Genomic DNA, 7,323 nt, shown 5'->3' with positions numbered 1-7,323 from the left:
AAGTGTGTAGTAGTTTGGTATAAAAATTTTTACACCATTTTAAAGAATGTAATCTTATAAGGTAAAATACAAAATTTGAACGAAATTGGTCGAATAGTTCCTGAGAGATAGAATTTGAAAGTAGTTGCATATTTAAAATTTGATTTCTGAGGAGCTGTTTGACCGATTGTGTATTTTGCTTTATAAAATTACATTCTTTAAAAGGATTTAAAAACTTGCATGCTTTACAGTTGAAATTTATTTCAATTATTACTAAATAGAATTACAAAAAATACTAAACAATTATCAAAAATTATTTTTTGCGTGGAATTTTTAAACGAATTTTATAATTGTGTGCAAAATTTTTCAATTAGTTTAAAAAATTCCCCAGATTGGAGAGATACGCAGAAGTAAAATCAACATTAAAAAGAGGTTCAAACCTTTGACATATTTTCCTGATTGCGGCTATATTTTGAGGGTAAGAAATTCTATTCCGTCGAAAAAAAGTATGATTATTCAGAACGTTTTTATGTCTGATTTTGTAACTTAAAGATTGGCCCTATTACGAGGAAATCCGATCTTCGAGTGCTTCTTAATTTTGTCCATTGTATATTGTATTTCATATTACCCTTCTTTTTTTAAAATATTTTCTTAGTTTGTCAGAAAAATATGTTTTCTCTTAGTATACTTATAACTTTTTTCCCTAATAAATAATATTATATTTACCACTAAAAGGGCATACACTGAATCAAACAAGAATGAATCCTTTGTAGGACTTTATATACAACTGAAATTAGTAGATTTTCAGAATATTTAAAGCTTATTTTAAAATTATTTTGAAATAATTTCTGAAATTTATTTTAATTACATTTTTTTTAACTATTTTGCCAGTTTTTTATAATCCAACTTAAGACTAGTTTTAAAAAGACCCATAATGAGAACTTAAGCCCTAACTAGGTTTAGTCAAAATAGTAATTTTCAACATTTTGTCATTTCTGTTTCATAGACTTCTGCCTCCTTAAAAGTATTTTACGGGGTATAACTGAAGACTATTTGAGACTATGAGAGAGGGATATTTGAGAGACATTTACATTAATTGATAATTTCTGCTGATTTTATTTTTGTATGGAACATTTTTTAAATTCAACATAAACTTAAATAAGTAAAATTAAATTAGCGAGTGATTTTATTTAGTTAATTTTTAACCTGTACTTATACTTAGTTTGCTGTATCAGGAGGAATATTATATATATTATTAAAATGTGCATGTGCTAAGGTTTGTTGGTTGTTTTACATATGTTGCAACGAAAATGTGCAATCATTCCAGTTTACACTACAGATAATCCATCTAGTTCTACTATTCATAATACTGATGACATAAAAAGTTGAAATATGAATGGTTGTGATATACTATAATGTCCGGTTTACGAATTATTGTGAAAAAATTTTTATTAGTAGAAATAAAACTTTATAAGCACAAAAAATTTTTGTTAGTAGACTTGTTGTTGTTTCTAATGCCACTTGCCACACTGGCAAGCCTGCTTGGTGAAACCGAGCAAATTTAAGGCAGAGTGTGCGTTTCTTGTTTTTCAGTGGCGCCATCTATGGCCCAGAATTCGACTTCTGCCACACCATACGTCGCACCCGTTTATAGGGCGGACCCATTCATACAGTCATTCATTCATCCACAGATCGTAATTTTGACATGAATCAGAGAACGATCGATATATAATCCAGTACCCCCAGAGGTATTGATTTGTTATGGGAGCATGGATACAACTCGACAGATTTAACGTGCATCAGTCACTTTACTATACGGGTAGTTTTCGGCCGACGGGGTTCGAACCCACGAACTCTCGGACATGGGCCCAGCGCCCTACCGACCAGGCTATCACGGCCGTCAGTAGACTTAGAAATAAACAAGAGAGGGAAATTGTGACTCTTTTCCTTGTTTTAATTAACATGAAAATTAAATACTTCATTAAATATATTTAAAGTATGTGCCTAAGTATATTTCATAATAGCATGTAGAATAATTTTATTATTTCTTTATTTACAGTAATTTTACTTTATTTATAATGTTTAACATATATTATAGTAGTTGTGGCTCAAGGGATAGGGCTCTGAACTCCCAATGAGGTGACCCGGGTCCGAGTCCCAGCAACGGCTGGTCGATATGATTTCCGTACTCAGCCAACACCTCCTAGAAGTAGGAAGGCCTCAGCACGGATCAATTTAGTAGTCCTATGTGACGAAGTTAACTGCGCAGTATATGAAAAGTAAGAAAGATGTCATTACGTTCGGGGTGCTAAGCTGCGCAGTGGTTGGAAATACGAAATATGCCATTACGTTTGGACCACTAAAGGATATTTATGGAAACCCGTGCTGAGGCCTGCTCTTTTCTAGGAGGTGTTGACTCAGCTCGCCTTGACCACAGTACTGTCGTAAAATATCCTTAGTGGTAAACGGATCATGCCTTAGAGTCCCTAGCTTCATTACGTGGGCCTGGTTGTTGGGATAAAATTTTGGTTGCTTAACCGTATTAGGAGAAAGCAGATAATAAATGATTTATCTCACAGTTAACAGTTTAAATACCATTTTATTTTTGGTTATTTGACTATTTTGTTTGAATAAGGTAAAATAATAGTTAAATAACAGTTAAATAAATTGTTATTTAACCATTTTTCCCCGAGACATTTCTAACAGTGAAGATGAAAATGTTAATGAGTACGTAACCTTTGCTAATTCAATATTATATTAAGATAACTTTCATCAATTTAAATTAGCATTTAACTCTATGTATATATATATATATANTACTAGTGTCTTATATATCTGTAGTAAGTTTTGTTGTTTGTTAAAAATTTTCTTTCTTTTCTTCTTATGATGTATCAAAGTACTGAAAAATGTTTAGTCACTTAGTATATTTTTAAAATTAACACACACTATAATTTTCATGTAAACTAAACATACGTTACGTGTACGTGTGCATAAGTACGTTCGTTATGTTACGTGAATTAAGGTTTTGTTTTATATGCACTTAAATTTTAAGTACATCTCTTTCTCTTTCCACGTCACTGATATTTACTTAAATCTAACGAAATTTCAAAGCCATTTATCAATAATTCTGCAAGTTTATCCTCCTATTTCCCAAGATTCTAAAAAGATTCAATTTCGAATCTGCTTTCGCTTCTAAAATTTCGTTTTGTTTCGAGTTTTCAATTCTTTGCTTCAGACATTTAAAAAGTCAGACGATTTTTTTAAAACTAGAGTTTGGTGTTCTATTGCTAACATTTGATAACTGAAGGATAGAAGAATAATTAATTTTTTTACATATCAACGCAAAATAAATTATTTGTTACTTAACCAGTGTTATCAATAATATATTTTAAGATCGCTTTAAGCAGTTGAATTTATAGATTATGTAAACTTTTTAACTTCATATAAAATCCATTTTTTTTTCTCTTCTGATGGCCAATTAAAATTTCGAAAAATGTTCAATCACTTTGTAATTGTTAGAACTGATATAGAACAATATTTTTCTGGAAAACAAAATTATACGCTAGGCATTGAATATTTTTACATACGTTTAAATTTCAAGAACATTTTTTTAATATTTTCACCTTTCTGATTCTGATTCAAAACCTTTCGAAACTTCAATTTCACGTGTAATTTCACAAGTTCATCCTCCTATGAGAGATTCCAAAAAGATTAAATTTCGAATCTTCTCTCGCTTTTAAATTTTCGATTTGTTTCGAGTTTTTATTTCTTTGCTTTTGACATTTCTTATACAATGCAAAGTCCCATACATTGCTTTTTCTAGTAGCCTCCAACTCTTGTAGAAAGAAAATAAAAGTTGTTGTGTTCCAAAAAGTTTCGAAGAGTTACAAGTCAGAACGTGCCTGTACTTTCATTTCCTCTGAATTCAGCATCTAACCACTTTCCCTTCTCACCCATCTAAAAAGTCAGACGATTTTTTTCCCTTCCAAAACGAGAGTTTGCCGTTCTATTGCCGACATTTGACTACCTTAGGGTAGAAGAATAACGCTTTTTGTGTATCCTTGTACTTATGTGTTATTGGAAAGTAGAACCTCTGTATAAGGATATTAAAATAGCAGCGAATGACAAAAAGGAATAAAAGTACCGGGAACAAAATTCTTGCACAAAATATAAATGGAAAGGCTTTGTATAATACAGAGGTAATATGTCGCTTACAAGAGAGTAAAAATGGAAATTTCAAGAAACGTAAAAGAAAAAGAGATGCAAATCGTGCTGAGCCGTATTTTGTTAGACTCTTGACGTGGTTCGACTAAAATTTTTCTTATTATTATTTCTTAAAGTGTAATATTTTTTTCTGGAATTGAAAACACGAGTCAAAATTTTTCGCAATCACTGGGAATTTTATTCTTTGTATGTTTACATTTCTGTTTGGTTATTTCATTGGAAAAAGTATGTAAAAAAGCTGTTTTATTAAGTAATGAGAAGCGTTTATAAACGAGTATTTGGTTCGATTTTAAACAAATTCTTAATGAATTATTAGTGTGTGAGAAAAGAAAAAAAAAAGATCCAAAAATATTGGAAGTGCTGAAAACTGTTATTATTTTGAAATTACTTTTTCAATTTTTTTAAAAACTCTTTATGGTTCAAAATGAGAATTTATTATAATTGAAATATTATGCCAAATAAAACTGGGATAGCACCACAACAAGAAATAGAATTATTAAAAATAATATAAAGAAAACACTGGAAGGCAAACTAAATCCAGATAAATACAGACTAAATCCTGATCATCTATCTATTTATAGAGAAGTCAAAAAATCTGATCACTTTTCTAAATTTTTTTAAACTTTTTTTATATTTTAACTTATGATACGATGATTAAAGAAACGATGATTAAAGATAGTTATAATTTTAAGGTATTTTGAAAAAAAGAAACAAGATATACGTTTTAAATGAAAGTAACTTCAAAGTGTTTATTATTGTACCTTTTTTCATATGCCTGTTTAGCGTTGTTAAATAATAGTTTTGTGATTATACATTGCTGTAAGTTGAATTTTTTTAGTTTTGCTCTTTTTGTGCCATTTCGCGATATATTTTGCACTGATGTGTTTTTAAGTTAAGCGTAAATGCTCGGTATACATTTGTCCAGCATATCCTACATTGATGCTTTTTTCAAAGTTAAGTGCCACTGTCCGGTTTACTTATGCCTGGTATATTTTTGCATTTTCAGGTTACCATCATCTATGTTTTCGCCTACGCAAATTTTTGGCGACAATCGTAAAAACGCCATGTGGGCGTTGTCAACAGTTTGGCGACAAGAATCAACGAGTCATTTTGACTCTGACGACATTTTACAAAACCTCACAAAGCATGTAACGTATACTAGGATTTTGCCCACATTGTTATTTTCAGGTTGCGATCATCGCCTACGAAAAATTTTAGGTGACAATCGTAAAAACGTCATTTTGGCGTTATCAACAGTTTGGCGACAAGAATCAACACGACATTTCGACGCTAACGACATTTTACAAAACCTCACAAAGCATGTAACAGATACTAGTATTTTACCTACATTGTTATTTTCAGGTTACGATCTTCTATGTTTTCGCCTACGCAAATTTTTGGCGACAATCGTAAAAACGTCATTTTGGCGTTGTCAACAGTTTGGCGACAAGAATCAACGCGTCGTTTAGACGCTGGCGACATTTTACAAAACCTCACAAAGGATTTTACCCACAGTGTGTTGGGACATTGGTATGTGATAATATTCTGAGTATTTTGTTTTAAAAAATTTTCTTTGTGTTTATTGTTGGCTGGTTGGCATATTTTCTTTTTTTATTTATTTTTTTTATTCTGTATTGCAATTTTAGATTTTAATGTACGCACGAGCTATAGCCTAGTCAGGTCCTTCGACTGATCGTATATCGGAGTTTATTACCAAATAATTTCTCTCTATGTTTAGTTTTATTATTGGACAGAGTAAATAATAGGTAGATGCTATGTAAAGAATAAAGTTGAGTTCTTTTCTACGACTACTGTTTCATTTCCTGTCTTCTGACTTCATACTAGTGTCTTTAAGCTGTTAATCGTTATTTATTCGTATTTCCCATATTCTTGCCATTTTTTTAAAAAAAAATTTCCTCCATAGTTTAGAGGATAATCGTCTAAATCAGAAATTATAAGATACAGTCTCAAAAAAGAAAATAAATAAATTAAAAAAAAAAAAAAAAAACGGTGCAACGTTAAAGAGTTTCGGTTTCTTGAACCATAATATATTGTAAATTTGCAACAACTTAATCAAGGTGTAAAATTGAACCTCATTTTCATTGAATATAAATAGCCGTATCGTGCTAGCAAGTTTAAGAAATACTATAATTTGGTTCAACTTAGCACCATATTTGAGTTGCTGCAGGTTTGAACGATAATATGGTTCTACAGTCAAGTTTATAAAAGTGTAGGAGAAAAGTTAAATCTTATAAATACGTTTATCATCGACTCCCGAGTCTCATAATGAAATGAAACAATTAGTTTAACGATAACTAAAAATAATTTACACAAATTACTCAGAAAGAAATAATTTATAATATCGTTTTTTCCATCAACAATATATCATATTATATTTCTTCCTCCAACGTTTTATGGTACAAAACACCTCAACATATCTAACAGTGTAAGAATGGGTTTAAAGAAAAAATATCGTCCTTGAGTATTCCAATATTCAGCCGATTAAACGAAGCGCCAGTGCAATAATAATAAAAGAAAATTCTACTTAAAATGCTTATAACTCACACAAGTTCAAAAAATACGATAATTTGGTTCAACTTAGCCCCATATTATGGTAGCAGCAGATTTGAACGATAGTTATTTGGTTCAACAGTCAGCATGATGTATAATTCATAATAGTGTATGGGAACACTGTTCATTCATGTAACAGAGCGTTCAGCAACGCGCGCTGCGTTTATCATATTATGCTCTCCTTCACATTTTTATGAAAACTAATTAAATTTTTTGGTACAATAATCTTCAAGGGATAAAATATCGAAAAATGCAATATTTTTTTTCTTCATTTTTATCAAAATTTTACTGTGTTGTTTCCTGCTATGTTAATATTTAAAAGCACCACATGAAAAACCAACTCGTAAGTTTGGCTTAAAGTTACGACCAGGTGGCCACCAGCAATTTAGTGCCTGGATTTCTAGATCAGGCCCTTGACGCCAGTTTAATAATAACTAAAAATAGTCTACATAAAATTCCAAAAATAACACATATGTGAGACTTAAGTGATGGTCGTTTTTTCTTTCATCCACCAACACTCTATCTCTGTAATCATCTTTGATATATTCT

The 7,323-nt window shown here is 30.8% G+C and overlaps 1 long non-coding RNA gene across 1 annotated transcript; it reads left to right on the top strand.

Annotated features, from left to right (window-relative positions):
* Positions 1-2,600: 2,600 nt before the first annotated feature.
* Positions 2,601-6,011, top strand: LOC122271866 (uncharacterized). The gene is made up of 2 exons (XR_006226648.2): positions 2,601-2,706; positions 5,210-6,011. It is a non-coding gene; the product is annotated as an uncharacterized lncRNA (long non-coding RNA).
* Positions 6,012-7,323: the final 1,312 nt, after the last annotated feature.

This window comes from Parasteatoda tepidariorum, chromosome X1 (assembly GCF_043381705.1).
Source record: "Parasteatoda tepidariorum isolate YZ-2023 chromosome X1, CAS_Ptep_4.0, whole genome shotgun sequence".
NCBI lineage: Eukaryota > Metazoa > Arthropoda > Arachnida > Araneae > Theridiidae > Parasteatoda > Parasteatoda tepidariorum.
Note: the sequence above shows the minus strand (reverse complement) of the source record. Positions and strands in the feature narration are given on the sequence as shown.